Source organism: Esox lucius, chromosome 20 (assembly GCF_011004845.1).
Source record: "Esox lucius isolate fEsoLuc1 chromosome 20, fEsoLuc1.pri, whole genome shotgun sequence".
Taxonomy (NCBI): Eukaryota; Metazoa; Chordata; class Actinopteri; order Esociformes; family Esocidae; genus Esox; species Esox lucius.
The window spans coordinates 45,549,451-45,569,041 of NC_047588.1; positions in this window are offsets into that span (position 1 = coordinate 45,549,451).

Sequence of the window (19,591 nt, forward strand, 5' to 3'; positions counted from 1 at the left end):
TTTTTTATTTTCTTTTTCCTCTTTGGCAATGTACACATGTAACCCATGCCAGTGAAGGCATTTAAATTGAATATAACCTGAAATTGAGAGCAGAGAGAGAGAGAGAGAACAGAAATAGAGCAAAGAGAAAAAGAGCAAAGATAGAGAGATACCATATAGAGAAATAAACAGAGATAGCAGAGATGGCTGCAGAGAAACCAGTGTTGTCTGTAGAAAGACAGCCATGGCTGCAGTTGGAAAGATCCCAGCTAAAGTCAATTACACAGGAGAATAGTCTGAGGAGTGGGGAACTGAGGGTGAAATTAAAGCTTGGGCTGGGCCCTGTCCATAGTAGTAGGAATTCAAGTTTTCTACCAATAATTGTTTTTCTATCAATTGTTGTTATGAAGTACAACAGGCCTATGCTAGTGTATAATAAAGTGATTACTAATAACAGTTGAGAGTGGCCAGTAATAACAGTTTAGAGCAATGACAGTTTATTGTGGAGTACTACAACGTTTAAAAAAGTGACTAATAACAGTTGAGAGTGGGGAGCAATAAAAGTTTAGAGTGGTCTAATAGTCCAGAGTGGGGACTAATAACAGATTGAAATGGGCACTACCTAGACAGTGTAAGGCTTAAATCACATTATTTATATTAATACATGCAACAACCAACACAATGAGAATGTATTGTACAGGAGGGAAACTGTGCAACTGTCAACCCCACTGCCATGCTTATGTTTTTGTTTGATGTGATGGGATCCATTTTCTAACATATAAATGTCTGATTAGTTTTCCTAATCTGACATTTATATGGCAATACCCATGTCTTTCAAAAGTTCATTATTTAACATTTAATCTATTCCTCATGTCTGTGATTTGAAAGACAAAGTCAGACATAATTAGAACGGACAGATAGGGCAATGTCTGGTGACATGTCGTCATCTAACGCATTGATGAGTCTCTAACGCATTGATGAGATAAAAATCTCTAACAAGGTTCAGGTCAAATTAGCATTGTAGTTTCAGTTGCGAATCCCAACTCTGCAGGACTTGTATGTATTTAAGATCAACTTGCACATTTAATGAGCAGAGGACAAAAACAAAGTGCTCTGTTCCTTAAAAGTATACTGCAGAGAAGGACAATAGAGATCCTGGTCTTGAATTATCAGTGTACAAACTTCCATGGAAGCAGCTGGGGACAAGAACTTATACTAGGGCCAGAGAATGTGACAGAGGATGTGAACTGGGACAGGGGACAAGGGCTTATACTAGGGCCAGGGAATGTGACAGAGGATGTGAATTGTGACAGGGGACAAGAGCTTATACTAAGGCCAGGGAATGTGACAGAGGATGTGAACTGGGACAGGGGACAAGAGCTTATACTAGGGCCAGAGAATGTGACAGAGGATGTGAACGTGGACAGGGGACAAGAGCTTATACTATACCCAGGGAATGGGACATGGGACCAGAGCTTATACTAGGGCCAGGGAATGTGACAGAGGATGTGAACTGGGACAGGGGACAAGGGCTTATACTATGCCCAGAGAATGGGACAGGGGACAAGAGCTTATACTAGGGCCAGGGAATGTGACAGAGGATGTGAATTGGGACAGGGGACAAGAGCTTATACTAAGGCCAGGGAATGTGACAGAGGATGTGAACTTGGACAGGGAACAAGAGGTTATACTAGCACCAGGGAATGTGACAGAGAATGTGAATTGGGACAGGGGACAAGAGCTTATACTAGGGCCAGGGAATGTGACAGAGGATGTGAACTCGGACAGGGAACAAGAGGTTATACTAGCGCCAGGGAATGTGACAGAGGATGTGAACTGGGACAGGGGACAAGAGCTTATACTAGGGTCAGGGAATGTGACAGAGGATATGAACTGGGACAGGGGACATGCATGCAAGCAAGTTTATTTATAAAGCACAATTCATACATAGAAGCAATTCAATGTGCTTTACAAAAAAAAAGAAAAAATATAAGAATTCAATAACATAAAAACAAATATTCAAATGAAAACATGAAAACAACATCAAAATAAGAAAACAGAGTAAGAAAATAGAAATAGAATAAAATGGAATAAAATATAGGAAGCTATAAAAGCTGTAAGGCTAAACAGTGTGGTTAAGTTTAAGTGCTCAGTCATAGGCACATGAAAAGAGAAGTGTTTTTGACCTGGATTTAAAAATGTATACGTTTGGGGCACGTCTAAGATCTTCTGGTAGTTTATTCCAGTTGTGTGCAGTATACTGCTAAACACAGCTTGGCCATGTTTTGTTTGGACTTGGGCTCTACTAGCTGACCTGAGTTCACAGATCAAAGAACTCGGTTTATACTCATCAAACATATCCGAAATGTATTCAGGGCCTAAACCATTGAGTTATTTATCTATTCTGTAACTGACTGGAAGTCAATGCAAAGATTTAAGAACCAGAGTGATGTGCTCTGTTCTCTTGGTCCTGGTTAACATTCTAGCAGCAGCATTCTGAATGAGCTGCAGCTGTTTTACAGTCTTTTTGGGGAGTCCAGTTAAGAGGCCATTATAGCAGTCAACCCTACTAGAGATAAAAACATGGATGACCTTCTCTTGGTCTTTTTGGGACACCAAGCCTTTGATTCTGACTATATTTTTAAGATGATAGAATGCTGTTTTGGTGACCGCTTTGATATGACTGTTAAATGTGAGTCAATCAGAACACCAAGATTTCGCTCTTGATCCCTGGTTTTAAGGGCCAGAGAATCCAGGTCTAGTTCTTAGATTGCTGTTGCCAAACACATAATCTCTGTTTTATCTTGGTTTAATTCTAGACAATTTTGTTCATCCAGGTATTTATGTGTTCTATACAGTGACACAAAGAATCTATTGAGCTGTTGTCATATGGTTCGAGAGCCATATATATGTGAGTATCGTCTGCATAGCTGTGGTAGTTAATGTTGTTGTTCTATAGAATTTGGCCCAAAGGTAGCATATAGAGATTGAACAGAAGCAGTCCGAGAACTGATCCCTGTGGAACACCGCATGTAATAGCCCCCCAATAGATTCATCATTACCAATGGTGACAAAGTAAATCTGGCCATCTAGATAAGATCTGACCCATTTAAGGACTGTCCTGGAGATTCCTACCTAATTTTCCAACCTGTCTAGAAGCATTCTATGATCTGCAGTGTCAAATGCTGCACTGAGATCTAATAGAACCAGAACTGTTATTTTATCAGAATCAGTATTCAGCCGTATATCATTTAAAACATTTATCAGGGCTGTTTCAGTACTGTGGTGAGGATGGAAGCCTGACTGAAATGTGTCTAAGTTGATTGAAGACAATCTTCTCAATGATCTTGGCTATAAAAGGGCTTATACTAAGTACAGGGAATGAGAGATGACATGACCTGGGACAGGGGACAATTGCTGGGAAGGGATAAGGAGCTGATACTAGGGGCTGATACTCAATAATTTTTCATATCTACTAAGACACTATCTACAGACCCCCTAGGCCATACTCAGTATTTCTTAATGAGTTCCCAGAACTCTTATTAAACCTTCTCATGGCAGATATAAAAAAAATTTTAAATCTTCAATTGATTCAGGGGGTTGTGTCCAACACAATCATACCTTCCCATGAAATAGATATTGGAGTTATATCTTTTTTCCTAATAATGCTGGATTATAGGTACACCATTTTATGTTTACCGTCACATCAACCAACCTACTTGCACCCAGTTATAGGTTTCTATATTGTCACCAGATATTACTGTATACTAAGACTAGTTGTCACATACGAGGTTGTAGTAGTGGAAGGACACAGGCGCAGAGTCGATGTTGTCCCAATAATCCATGTTTTAATAAAGGAAAAACCAAACACAACAAACAAAAAGCAGCAACCAGTGCCGTGGGCTTAAATGAAAACAGGCAAACCAAAATGAACCACATTGGCATGGCCAACACAATGAACTTAAATATGGTCCCCAATTGGAGGCAATGATCAACACCTGCCTCCAATTTGGGAGACCAAAGAGGATTAGAGGTGGCTAGATGCCACCTCCTGTCCTGTCCTGGCTATGCCCCGAGCCCAGCGCAGAGATGGCTAGGGGCACAGCCAGGACGTGACAGTAGTTTGTAATTTCATGTGAAGGAATAGGAGAAAGGGGAGTGGACTGGGAGTAGAGTATGCATGCCCCATATGCAAATGTATGGACAAAGGGGAGTAGCCCGTCCCCCACAAAACCAGCTTGTTGTACCTACTGTAGGTTGTTTAAGCAACTAGTTTCAGCTATTCCTGTATGCCTGTTATTTTGACTTTCTCCTGTGCATTTAAAAATGTAAATACCTTGACAGAACTTTGGTCTCAAAATATTTGGTCTCAAGGACTTTTAAAAGTCATAATATAAAAGTCACAATTTTTTTGGGATGTTCATCCAGTCTCCCTCCACAAATCCAAGGATGAGAGTAAATAAATCAGCTAACAACGTGACAGTACCCCCCCCCAAAGGCGCGGGCTCCCGACCGCAAGACCGGGACGACAATATCCAGGCAGGCGGAGGCCCAGCACCCGGAGCTGCCGGCACAGGCGGAGCCACAGGAGACGGGAGAGCCAGCGGAGAGACAGGAGCCGGCGGGACAGCCGGTGGCGGGGCAAGAGCCAGCGGAGGAGCAGGAGACCGGGGAGCCGGTGGAGGGTCACGAGCCGGCGGAGGAGCAGGAGCTGGCGGAGGAGCAGGAGCCGGGGGAGCCAGCGGAGGGTCAGCAGCCGGCGGAGGGTCAGGATCCGGTCGGAGGAGCAGGAGCCGGGGGAGCCGGGGGAGCCGGCAGAGCGGCCGGGACCGGCGAGGGCGACACAGGGGCCGGGACCGGCGAGGGCGCCGCTGAGGCTGGGACAGGCGGGGGCGCCGCTGAGGCCGGGACAGGCGAGGGCGCCGCTTAGGCCGGGACAGGCCAGGGCTCCGCTGAGGCCGGGACAGGCGAGGGCTCTGCTGAGGCCGGGGAGAGGCGAGGGCTCCGCTGAGGCCGGGACAGGCGAGGGCTCATGGGCAGGAGAAGGCCAGTCCACGGCGGGCGCGGGCGGCCAGTCCATGGCGGGCTCGGACGGCGGCGGCCAGTCCACGGCGGGCTCGATTTCACACACGGAGGCTCGATTTCGTCGCCTCTGTCGACGTCTCCTCCTGTGTTGGGTTAGGGTTAGTTCAGCGACTTGATGTTCAACAACCTGGGATAACCTTTGTTGTGCTTACCTGAGCAAGTACCTGGAAAATGACGCCGACGGAGAAAGCGTGGGAAGCAGCGTGGAGTTTTGGTCCGACTGTGGCTGTGGGGAAACCGTGGTCCTCTCCCAAGTATTCATCCAGTCACTAGACAGCAAGCTGGATGAACTTAGGAGCAGGCTAGCTTTCCAGCGGGACATTAAGAACTGTAACATAGTGGTTTTCACTGAAAAATGGCTGGAGCCCTCAATCCCAGATGCGGCCATTGTTCCAAAAGGGCTATCCATTCATCGGCAGGATCGAACATCAGAGTCAGGTAAAAGCGGGGGGGAGTTTCTGCTTCATGGTCAACAATCTTTGGTGTCTGGATGTGTACTGTATCTCTTCTGCATTCTCTCCTGATATGGAGCATCATACAATTAAATGTCGCCCTTACTATCTAGTAATTTTAACAGCTGTGTATATCCCCCCCTAAGCAAATGGTGGGGCTGTGCTCAACAAACTTTTTCGAGTTATCAATAGGCTTGAATGGTTACATCTGGAGGCTGCCTTTATTGTTGCTGCTGATTTTAACGGCGTCAATCCGAAGAAAAAAACACAAACTTCCTGATATACAGAAAAAACACTCTGAACAATGTCTGCTCTCCATTTCTTCCCCTGTCCAGCTTTCGTCAAATCAGACCATGCATCAATACTGTAGCCCTTTCAAGAGTTGAAAAGAAAATCTTTGAGTGAGGAAAAGAAGGGTTCAATTCTGGCTTTACTGGCAGAGGGATACAGTGAGCGTCATGTTGCTTCCATCCTGAACATTTTAAAGATGGCGGTTCATAAGAAAAAGGTCAGGCAACAGACATTGGGGACAACAAAGCTACAGACTGGCAACGGTAGAAAACAACTGTCCACTGACCGAGATGACCGTCAAATCATTCGAATGTCACTTAACAACCACAGGAAGACATCAACTGACCTACAAAAAGTATGGCAAACAATATTTTTATTTGGAATTTGGGAGTTTTCCACTCATCGCCTTCTTTTATTACTCTCAAACATATCACTGAGTTTCATTCTTTTGAAGTTTTACTAATGAAAGTTAACCAGGCCGATAAATCGTTTTACATAGCTACTATTTATAGGCCCCCCGGGCCATACACATTGTTCCTCAATGAGTTTCCAGAATTCTTGTCTAACCTTGTAGTCATGGCATATAGTATTCTAATTTTTGGCGATTTCAATATTCATATGGCAAAGTCCAATGATCCTTTTCAAAAAGCCATTGAAGCCATAATTGACTCAATGGGTTTCATCCAACATGTCTCAGGTCCAACACATTGCCACAATCACACCTTAGATATAGTCCTGTCACGAGAAATAGATATTGTAGATCTAATAATTTCCCCCCAAAATCCTGGATTATCGGATCACTGTCTTATTACATTTACCGTTAAAACAAGAAATCCACTTGCTCCGCAAACAATGAGTTTCAAAAGCTGTACTATAAATTCTCGGACTACAAATAAATTCCTTGATATTATTACAAGTTCGCTCATTAACGACAAAGTAAATAAATCTGTAAACGATCAAATCGAGGATCTGAACTCTGAATACATTAGACACAGTTGCACCACTAAAAACTAAAGAAATACGCAAGAAGAACTTCTGCTCGCACAGCTTATTTTTCAAACCTGATTGAGGTGAACAAAAACAATCAAAAATGTTTCTTTGATACTGTTGCAAAGTTAACAATAAGCAAAGCTTAGCAAGTGAAGTGGGTCTTCACTTTAGTTGTAATGAATACATTAACTACTTGGATGAAAAGATCATCACCATTAGAAAACAAATAACTGACTCCTCCTTAAATAGTTATGGTCCTCAAAATCTCAGTTGTCCTAATTGTCCTGAACCTCCCTGACCAGGTGTCAATGGGGACACTTGAATTTTTTGATACCGTATCACTCGACACATTTACTACATTTGTAATGAGTTCTAAACCCAAAAACTCTCAGCTAGACCCGATTCCAACAAAATCACTTAAGGAGCTATTTCCTGTGCTAGGTCAGCCAATGCTGAACATAATAAATTGATCCCTTTCCTCCGGATGTGTACCAAACTCACTAAAAATAGGGGAAATTAAGCCTCTTCTAAAAAAATCTAATCTGGATCCCGACAATTATAGGCCAATATCGAACCTCCCGTTCCTCTGAACAGGGGCGTTGGACTGGGGGGAAAAGGGGTACTAAGTATATAGGGCCCTAATGTGTAGAGGGGCCCTCAAAAATGTTTGAATCTTGAATAAAGTGGGGAGGGGCCCTCAGAGACCGCCTATGTACAGGGCCCAGAATGTTGTGCTACATCCATGCCTCTGAATAATCTTAGAAAAATGTGATTCCCAACAACTGAATGCCTTCCTAAAGACAAATAACATTTATGAAATATTCCAGTCTGGTTTCAGATCCCATCATAGTACTGAGACTGCACTTGTGAAGGTAACAAATGACGTGCTAATGGCCTCGGACAAAGGTTCCGCATCCGTCCTGTTGTTTCTTGATCTTAGTGCTGCTTTTGACACTATTGATCACTCCCTTCTCTTAGAGAGACTGGAAACCCATATTGGGCTACGTGGACATGTTCTAGCCTGGTTTAAATCTTATTTATCTGAAAGATATCAGTTTGTTAGTGTGGATGGCATATCCTCTGAGAAGTCAAAGGTATGCTTTGATGTTCCTCAAGGCTCGGTTCTGGGCCCATTATTGTTCTCACTATATATGCTCCCTCTGGGCGATGTAATCCGAAATCACAATGTTAACTTTCACTGTTACACTGATGACACACAGTTATATATTTCAATTAAGCATGGAGAAGCCCTTAATTAGCTACTTTGGAAGCATGTGTTTCAGATATTAGGAAGTGGATGACAGAGAATTTCTTGCTCTTAAACTCAAGAAAAACAGAAATGCTCATTTTAAGACCCAAGAAACAAATAGCGTTGTTAGCAGATCTCACTGTGAACCTCGACGGCTGCATGGTCGTATCCCAAAGAACTGTAAAAAACCTTGGCGTTACCCTTGACCCTGACCTTTCCTTTGAAGAACATATAAAATACGTCTCAAGAGTTGCTTATTTTCATCTTCGAAACATTGCAAAAAATGTCTATCAAAAATTGATGCAGAAAAATGAATCCATGCTTTCGTTACTTCTAGAATAGATTACTGCAATGCTCTTCTCTCTGGTTATCCAGACAAACTAATAAATAAACTTCAATTAGTGCTGCACATGGCTGCTAGAATCCTAACTAGAACAAAAAAAATTGAACACATTACTCCTGTCCTAGCGTCCTTACACTGCCTGCCTGTTAGGGTTAGGGCTGATTTTAAGGTTTTACTCTTTACCTATAAATCAATACATAGACTTGCTCCTACTTACCTTGCTGAGATGATCCAGCCATACATACCTACACGTAACCTACCATCGCAAGATGCAGGCCTTTTAATTGTACCTAGAATTTCTAAACAAACAGCTGGCGGCAGGGCTTTTTCTCATGGAGCTCCACTACTGTGGAATGATCTGCCAATTAAGGTTAGAAATGCAAACTCAGTGCAAACTTTCAAGTGTCTACTAAAAACTCATCTCTACAGCATGGTTTATGATTAAGTGCGGTCTGGCCCGGGGTCGTGAAGGTGTCCAGTAGGCTTGATACTGTCCACGCTTGCTGTCTTGCCAGGTGGGCTCTCGTTGCCACTGGGATGCCCTCCCTCCAATGCCTTTCGGGGGAAGAGTCACTGGCTTGTTGTTGTCTCTCTGTTGCGCACTTGTGCAATTGGGTATGTACGCTGCTGGCAATACTCGGCCCTCTTTCAGGAGGGTTGCTGTTGGTGGGTGTCCCTTTGGTTGATGCCTGGCAATGTGGGTGGATTGATTTCCTGCCTGTTGGCCACAGTGTCGCCGGGCCCCCCCGTCTCAGTTCCAAGGTGTTACGCTGCTATATTATTGTGCTGGGGGATATGAGGAATGCACTTTCTACCTTTTCTCAGTCTCCTCCAGTTTATAATATTAGGAGGAGGGGGGCATGTTGCTGTCCCTGTCCTTGTCCACCTGGTCATACTTTTGACCTAGTCTAAAATCAAATAGAATCTGGATTTAGCCCAGAGAAATGTATTTATTATCCTAATTGGACTCTTAATATCTCACCCGGGCACAGCCAGAAGAGGACTGGTCACCCCTCTGAGCCTGGGTCTTCTCTAGGTTTCTTCCTAAAATTTGGCCTTCTTAGGGAGTTTTTCCTAGCCACTGAAATCCAACACTACTGTTGTTTGCTCCTTGGGGTTTAAGGCTGGGTGTCTCTGTAAAGCACTTTGTGACAACTGCTGTTGTAAAAAGGGCTTTATAAATACATTTGATTGATTGATTTGATTTTATCCGGACCAAGTGGTAAGCATTGCGTAGGTCGAGTTTGGTGAACACCACTGCCCCCTGGAGGGGCTCAAAGGCCAATGAGAGGAGGGGAAGAGGGGAACGGTTCTTGACCATAATGTCATTGAGCCCCCGATAGTCAATGCAAGGGTGCAATGTCTAATCTTTCTTCTCCAGAAAGAAGAAACCAGCGCCAGCACAAGAGGATGACATATAAATCCCGGCCACATAATCCTGGCCCGAAGCAAAGACGCCAAGTATTCCTCCATGGCCTTTGTCTCTGGTCCAGACAGGGAGTAAAGTTCACCTCCCCCTGCAGCGGGCGGGCTCCAGCGGTCGACGTCACCGGCCTTCTGACACCACCGTCTCGTCATACATTTCACCTGTGTCCTGTTTAGTGCACCTGTTCCTCATCATCGCTATTACCCCCGGTATATATGTTCCCTCTGCTCCCCCTGTCTTTGTGTGTCAAAGAGCTGTGTGACGCTTCGTGAAGCATATACTGTATATTTCGTTTGGATACTATTAAATATCCTTCCACCACGCCTTCTCCTGCTCCTCCTTGTTCCTCTAACCCCGAAGCCGTGACAAGAAGTTACATTACCCGTTGTGGGCGCCGCAATGCTTTTTATATAGTTTATTCATTTTCACTGCACTGAATTACAGGTCATGCTTTGTTAGCTAGCGGTTAGCTGACGTTTACTAGCTAGCTACAGTTACACATCAACCAGCTTTTGCTCCTCTTTGAATTCGAGTCAATGAGAGAAGCTTGCAATGCAATGTATGTATTGTTCCTTACCTGGCAAGGGGATTGTTCAAATTCTGGAACAATCTGAGTGAGTACTGAACTCACGCGCAAAAAAACTCTCGTTTGGGGGCCGTTAAGGAATATTTGAAACTCATGCGTGAAAAGGTTAATATCAGATCTCTCGCCAACAAATCATTGTTTGATTGTTGGCGAGAGACAAAACAGAACAAAACAGAAGATTGTAGTGCTGCAATTCTTAACAAGACAGCACCCAAAAAATCTGGCTATATGAATGAGTGTTGAAATGGTATGAAAGGAGGAGGAGTGGCTTCCCTATTCAAACATATATTCCAGTGCAAAGAAAATACAGTAGGTACTTATTCTTTTTTGAATACCTCTGTTTTACATTAAAGGGTACCCTAAAAATAACCATTTAAAGACCTCCACGATATTCTGCAAATTGTATTGAAAATTTTGCTGAAACACTCTGCTACAGTGAGGAGAACAAGTATTTGATTTTGCAGGTTTTCCCACTTACAAAGCATGTAGAAGTCTGTCATTTGTATCATAAGTACTCTTCAACTGTGAGTGACGGAATCTAAAACACAAATCCAGAAAATCACATTGTATTGCATTTTCATTTTATTGGATGACATAAGTATTTGATACATCAGAAAAGCAGAACTTAATATTTGGTACAGAAACCTTTGTTTGTAATTACACATATCATACGTTTCCTGTAGTTCTTGACCAGGTTTGCACACACTGCAGCAGGGATTTTGGCCCACTCCTCCATACAGACCTTCTCCAGATCCTTCAGGTTTCGGGGCTGTCGCTGGACAATACGGACTTTCAGCTTCCTCCAAATATTTTCTTTTGGATTCAGGTCTGGAGACTGGTTAGGCCACTCCAGGACCTTGAGATGCTTCTTACGGAGCCACTCCTTAGTTGCCCTGGCAGTGTGTTTCGGGTCGTTGTCATGCTGGAAGACCCAGCAACGACTAATCTTAAATGGTCTTACTGAGGGAAGGAGGTTGTTGGCCAAGATCTCGCAATACATGGCCCCACCCATCCTCCCCTCAATACGGTGCAGTCATCCTGTCCCCTTTTTAGAAAAGCATCCCCAAAGAATGAAGTTTCCACCTCCACGCTTCACGGTTGGGATGGTGTTCTTGGGGTTGTACTCATTCTTCTTCTTCCTCCAAACATGGCAAGTGGAGTTTCGACCAAAAAGCTCTATTTTTGTCTCATCAGACCACATGACCTTCTCCCATTCCTCCTCTGGATCATCCACATGGTCATTGGCAAACTTCAGACGTGCCTGGACATGCGCTGGCTTGAGCAGGGGAACCTTGCATGCGCTGCAGGATTTTAATCCATGATGGTGTAGTGTTTTACTAATGGTTTTCTTTGAGACTGTAGTCCCAGCTCTCTCCAGGTCATTGACCAGGTCCTGCCGTGTATTTCTGGGCTGATCCCTCACCTTCCTCATGATGCCCCATGAGGTGAGATCTTGCATGGAGCCCCAGACCGAGGGAGATTGACCGTCATCTTGAACTTCTTCCATTTTCTAATAATTGTGCCAACAGTTGTTGCCTTCTCACCAAGCTGCTTGCCTATTGTCCTGTAGCCCATCCCAGCCTTGTGCAGGTCTACAATTTTATCCTTGATGTCCTTCCACAGCTCTCTGGTCTTGGCCATTGTGGAGAGGTTGGAGTCTGTTTGATTGAGTGTGTGGACAGGGGTCTTTTATACAGGTAACGATTTCAAACAGGAGCAGTTAATACAGGTAATGAGTGGAAAACAGGAGGGCTTCTTAAAAAAAACCTAACAGTTCTGTGAGAGCCGGAATTCTTACTGGTTGGTAGGTGATCAAATACTTATGTAATGCAATAAAATGCAAATTAATTATAAAAAAAATCATACAATGTGATTTTGTGGATTTTTGTTTTATATTCCATCTCTCACAGCTGAAGTGTACCTATGATAAAAATTACAGACCTCTACATGCTTTGTATGTAGGAAGACCTGCAGTGTATCAAATACTTGTTTTCCCCACTGTATATCAGTTGATTATAACTTGTTTATTATTACTGGGGATTTTGACATCCACATAGAATATAGTACAGACAATAATGCCAAATAACTTTTTGCACTACTTGACACTTTTGATCTCACTCAACATGTGAAAGAGCATACACACACTCAAAGCCACATTCTAGATCTGGTTATCTCTGAAGCTCTCGATATTTCCTCTGTCATGGTTAAAGACTTGGCCCTGTCTGATCATTTCGATCTTTTTGGATTCACTTATCACCCCGAATGTTCCAGTAAACACTTTCTGTTAAGAAAAGGTACATTAATGATATTACCAATTTTCCATTTATAGAAGCCATAGCTATCTCTCCAACAATAAGTGTTGAATCAGTTGATGTACTCCTGGATAATTTTAATGCCTATATATTGAATGTTATGGATCATGTTGCACCGGTAAAGGTAAAGAAAACTATGAGCAAACAGAAAACACCATGGAGAACCACCATGATGGTAAGTGCCCTGAAAAGAGAATGTAGGAAAGCTGAACGTAAGTGGAGGAAAACTAAACTTCAAATTCACTATGACATCTATAAACAAAGCCTTGATAGCTTCAACAATGAGTTACGCAGGGCCAGAGAGCAACATTTATCGGGAATGATCAACAAGAATATCAACAATACCCGCACTCTATTTGTAATGGTCGATAAGCTTACAAACCCAATAAAGCAGATAGCATCAGAATGAATGTCCTTAGATGCACCATCAGAACTACACAATCAAACAATTACACTGTACCGTCACTACGAACACCAAGACATAACTTGGTTATTATGTCGCATTTTAATACAATTGATCAATAATCCCTAAAAGTAGTAGTTCAACTTCTTAAAGCTTCCACATGTTGTCTCGACACACTGCCATCTGACTTTTTTTAAACTATTTTTAACTCTATAACAATGGACCTACGGCAAATAGTTAATGGCTCTCTGCAATCAGGCATTTTCCCAACGTCTCTACAAACAGCAGCCATTAAGCCTCTTTTAAAAAAGAGAACACTGGATGCATCTATATTGAACAACTATAGACCTGTATAAAATCTCCCTTTTATAGCCAAGATCATTGAAAATGTTGTCTTCAATCAACTCAGTGATTTTGTGAACTCATGCAGTCTCTTAGACACATTTCAGTCAGGCTTCCAACCTCATCATAGTACTGAAATAGCTCTGATAAAAGTTTTTAATGGTATACATCTGAATACTGAATCAGATACAATAATAGTTCTGGTTCCATTAAATCTCAGTGCTGCATTTGACAATGTAAATCATACAACAATTCTAGACAGGCTGGAAAATTGGGTAGGACTCTCTGGGACAGTCCTTAATTGGTTCAGGTCTTATTTAGATGGCCATTGTTATTTAACCACCACTGGCAATCATGAATCTCATAGGGTGGCTATGACATGCGTTCCCCAGGGATCAGTTCTTGGACCACTTCTGTTCAGTATGTATATGCTACCTCTGGCAAAAGTCTACAGAACAACAACATTAACTACCATAACTATGCAGATGATACTCAAATATATATGGTTCTCGAACTGCATGACAACAGTTCAATAGACTCACTGTGTCACTGTATAGAGCTCATAAATACCTGGATGAACCAAAAGTGTCTGCAATGAAACCAAGATAAAACAGATTGTGTTTGGCAACAAAAATATAAGAACTATTGTTAGTAAAGAGCTAGATTCTCTGGCCCTAAACACTAGGGACCAAGTGCAAAATCTTGGTGTTCTGATGAAGAGAAGGTCTGAGTCTAACAGTCACATCAAGGCAATCACCAAAACAGCATTCTATCGTCTTAAAATGTAGCCAGAATCAAGGGCATGGTGTCCCAAAAAGACCAAGATTAGCTCATCCATGCTTTTATCTCTAGTAGGGTTGACTACTGTAAAGGCCTCTTAACTGGACTCCCAAATAAAACTGTAAAACAGCTGCAGCTCATTCAGAATGCTGCTGCTAGAATGTTGATCAGGACTAAGAGAACAGAGCACATCACTCCGGTTCTTAAATCCTTGCACTGGCTTGCAGTCAGTTATAGAATAGATTGTGGTGCTTTTAGTCTATAAATCACAATGTTTTAGGCCCCGAATACATTTCTGATATATTTGAAGATTACAAGTATCAAGTTTCAAGTTTTATTAGTCAAATGCACCAAACAACACTGCGTCTTCCTGTTCAATTAAATTCTTATGGCCGAGCAGGTCTCTTAGATCCATGAACACAGGTCAGCTAGCAGAGCCCAGAGTCCAAACTAAATATGACAAAGTTGGAATAAACTACCAGAAGATCTTCGACGTGCCCCAAACTTATCTATTTTTAAATCCAGGTTAAAAACACTTCTCTTCTCACGTGCCTATGTCTTAGAGATTAAACTTAACAAAACTGTTTAGCCTCATGGAATATTTCAATTTTCTTATTCAATATTTTATTATGCATTGTTTTTATATTTCTCTTTATTTGATTCAACATTTTATTATTTTGTTGTTATTCTATTTCTATTTTGCTATGTTTTACTCAATCATTTTCCATGGATATGAAATGAATGTACAGACATGGCATAAATGTCCCCCTGGAAACAGCCGGGTAAGACATTGATGCAGATATATCTCACAAAGGGACTGACAGGTTCATCCTAGTGCTGGAGTGCAAGCATTGAGATACCGGGGTGGAGAGACCCCCTGGAGGGTGGTTAGAGAACTGTAACAATCTGACTGTTCTTATTCTGTTGTATTTTTATATTTTTCTTTTCATTGTAAAACACACTGAATTGCTTCTATGTATGCTTGCTTGCTTGCTTACAGAGAGATCATTCATTTATCTATTAATGGTTAAACCACCATTTAAAACCCTACTGCTCACATTACTAAAATAAAATGGGAAATGGTCAGTCATACCATTTGTAAATAAATAATAAAAACACTGGTCAACAAACTAACACTAAGACTTTCAGCTGGAGAAAAAGTAACATTTTTGTTTCAAAATCGATGGCATGCCAGCTTTAATGTGAATATTGTAGTTCAATCTCTGGTTTATAAGGTATTTAACTTAGACAGAAATATTCAATATTAATTCCATAGATGTTTCATGATCTCATGGCATCCAGTTATATTTTACTATACCTCCACCAACAGAGTTGGGTGCTAGGTGCCAAGATGTGATTGATGGAGATATAGTCTGTTAGGCTGTTACACCCACTACTTCCAAGAAAGTAGTTGAGTTAGAGGGGTGGGGGGGGGGTTGCAATACCTGATACAAAAATGAATATGGAATGTACTTGGAATAAACATTTAAAAATGGATAACCTTTTTTTTTAAACTGGCTTTCTAATTGTTCACAATGTAAAACAAACATTTTGAGTTACAACCCATGTGATGTTTCTGGAGATGTAGAAACAGCATTTTCAAATCTTTAACTCATAGTCTTTATTTAATTGAATATTTTAGCTAAATAATCTTCACCAATTTGAGATTATTTGATTGGATATTTTAGCAAAATAATCTCAAATTCAGGTGAGGCTGTTATCTGATTGGGTATCTTGGATAACCCAAAAAGATAGAGGGAGTGGGACTTTATTTAACATTCAATCTCTAATGGACTCAGGGCTTTACCAGGAAGCAGAGACCTCTGTGACCAAATCCAATCATATGTTTCTGGGCTGACAGCTTCAATCTGTCACCACCTGATTGTGCCTCTCATGCTGAGCTCCAAAATAACACATTGTTTGTTTCTTACTTTCCTAGGCACACATGAGAAACAATCTGGATGAAACCACCATGAAACAACTGCTTTAAAAATAAAAACCTGATGTTAAGATAGTAAAATGATCTCAGGATATTAATTACATGACAGATAATCCCACCAGAATATATTGATAATGTGGTAAAAAATGACATGGGCTAGAACATTGTTAATTAACAGGGCCTGTAGACTAATTAGGGACCGCTAACAATGCATTATCTGGACAGAACATTTGAAAAATTGATTTGTGGACAGGACAACTGAAAACAGAATATCAGAATGGAACAGGCTGTGTGAACAGAACTACTGACAAGAGACTATTTGGCCAGGATGACTAACAAGAAACTATCTGGACAGGATGACTGACAACAAAATATATGAACAGAACATTTGACAACAGGCTGTATGGACAGGACTGCTGATGACACTATCTGGACAGGACTACTGACAACTGACTGTTTTTGAAAGAAAATATGACAAAATATGATAGAATAGATCTCTTCTACCTTAACATATCATACCTTTATTTGCATCTCAAACAAGACCGTTCTCCTATGTTTTCATCTACCTACACAAATGAATGCCATTGAGGAACCGATTTTGGATCATTAAAAAACAAATTTTTTGGAGGACCTATAAATAACCATTTCAGCCAAGTGTTTATGGAACGATATTTGGGACCAACAAAAACGTATTTTACAAATAACTGTTTATGGTTCTTCATAGCAGTTTTAAAAAATAGAATGGGATTTATAGAAATAAAAAAATAAATTATTTCTTTACAGATTCTGCTTTGCTCTTAAAAGGACAAAAATAATTAGCTTCTATTCAGATCTCCTACAGAGTCTAGGAAGACCATAATTGTTATTGATTCTTCCAGGATCCAACTTTGGTTCCTAGAAGAACCTTTAAACCATTAAGGGTTCTCAATAGATCCTATAATCGCGAATAGTAGATCATTACTTTAAAGCTTCTAGTGAGATCCAAAATGTATTTCTTAACAGAACCTTTCATATATGGTTCTCATGAGTTCTGATATTGGTTCTTGGAAGATGTCATATATACTAATCCAAGGTAAAGAATAAAAATTACATAATAACCAAAATGTTGTTCTTGAACGTTGTTCTTAAAATAGCAATGTGTTTCTGGTGCTGTCTGTCGGTTTAGAAACATTTTAAGGATTTGTTCAATTTACTATTCATTGTCACTTTTGTTTTCAGTAATATTTTACATTTCAGATTGTTAGTGATGTGGTAGTTCTACCACATTTGTCTTGTGATCTTAATATGATTTTACCCTGGAACATTGTCTAAGAAACTAATGTACTGTATTCCACAGGTGACATAGACATTTCAAGAAACAATTATATGTGCTTCAATAGCTTCTGGTGGCTGAACTTCTTTATTTCAGTGTGGACACCTCTGGACAAATCTGACCTTTTCTTTTCTGTACATTGACTGACATGGTGAAATCCAACTGAAGATAATTATTCACAAGTTAACTCCAATCAGTTCAGGTGTTAGGAAAGAGATGTAGTGGGAGAGTAATTTTATATGTATTTGAAACTTATTTGCCTATAAACTAATTTCAATAGACCAAATGTGCAGCTAAACATAAATGGAAGCAACACCTTCTATAATCAAAGTAGTCTAAGTGAATGTTTTATTATATGTTTGCCTTAAAACAATTATGGTGAGCCACATTCTGAGATTCCTAGCTGTGTTTTTTTCAACTTACCCACAATGAAAGGTGAAGATTATTTTAATTGCATCTTGCACAAAATGTCTGCTAACTAGTGCAAAGATCTTTCACTTTCTTGTTAGCATGAGGGCCATAGCATGAGGGATAAGCAATGGAAGTGAGGGGCGAGTGACAAATTACACAATCTTGATTGGTCCCATGAGAAGAAAACTTACAACCTAAGAAAGAATTAGCGGCCAGATGCACCAAAAGATTTTCACCTAACAAACGAAACGACAGTCCCAGTATCATTGACTTAAATGTCCATTAATTGTAAACTGTCGGCCATGCTTGATACATTAAACTTTTACCATAGCCTGTAGAAAGGCATGCCAAAACATTATTTTTCAGAACAGCATTTAAGCTGAGAAGTTGTACTGGCTTTTGTCACAATGAAGGGTTGGCAGTACATGAGGTGTAGAGTAGGAGAAGGTAGTTATTGCTTTTATGATTTACTCACAAAAACAACAAAAGGAGAGGTACACTGTGAACTAACACAAACAATGAACCACAAAGCAAAAGACCAAACAGGCAACTTAAATAGGGTCTCCATTTAGAGGCAATGTGGGGTAGCGATTATATACAATAATGATGTTTGGATTTTATTTTTATTTTTTATTAATAATAATTAGTGCTGTCAAACAATTAAAATAAGAAATCGCTATTGAACGCAATTTTAGAATGTGTTCACATTTTGACCCTAAATAAACACATTTCTGTTCAAAAAGCAGTGCAATATCTTAAAGACATTATGTTTTATTGAAAACTGCTTGATTTGAAATTAAGTGAAGTAGCTGTCTTTTTCCAAATTGGTCCATTAGAACATATGTCATGGCCAATAAATGTCTCTCCTCAAATTAACACAATGACTGGCAGAAAATATTTGTCACCCATTTAAATCTAAATAGAAAGTTGCTGGTCACATAGCTCTACAATCAACTACTGTACTATTGTCGAGGAAATTTCAACAAATTGAACTTTTATGATTAGAGCATAAACACAGGGAGCAATATTCCTCCAGTACCACTCCTGTACGGCTCCAATATTGCTCCAGTACCACTCCTGTACGGCTCCAATATTCCTTTAGTACCACTCCTGTACTGCTCCAATATTCCTCCAGTACCACTCCTGTACTGCTCCAATATTCCTCCAGTACCACTCCTGTACTGCTCCAATATTCCTCCAGTACCACTCCTTTACTGCTCCAATATTCCTCTAGTACCACTCCTTTACTGCTCCAATATTCCTCTAGTACCACTACTGTACTGCTCCAATATTGCTCCAGTAGCACTCCTTTACTGCTCCAGTACCACTCCTGTACCACTCTCATCGCCACTGGGAGGGCCCGTACAGGGCCCAACGGGCAGGAAGTCAATCCACCCACATTGCCAAGTATCAACCAAAGGGACACCAACCAACCGCAACCACCCTGTAATGAGGACAGAGAATTGCCAGCACAGTTCACCACAATTGCACAATGGGTACAATCAGCCAGTGACTCTGACCCGAAATGGCATTTGAGAGAGGGCATCCCAGTGGAGAAGAGAGCCCACCTGGCAAGACAGCAAGGGTGGTGTTATGGAACTTTTTGACTAAGGTGCATTTGAGAAATGTCTGTCTTTCCATTTGGCTGATATGTAGATCTTTACTTTGATTGTAACACACGTTTGTATAAT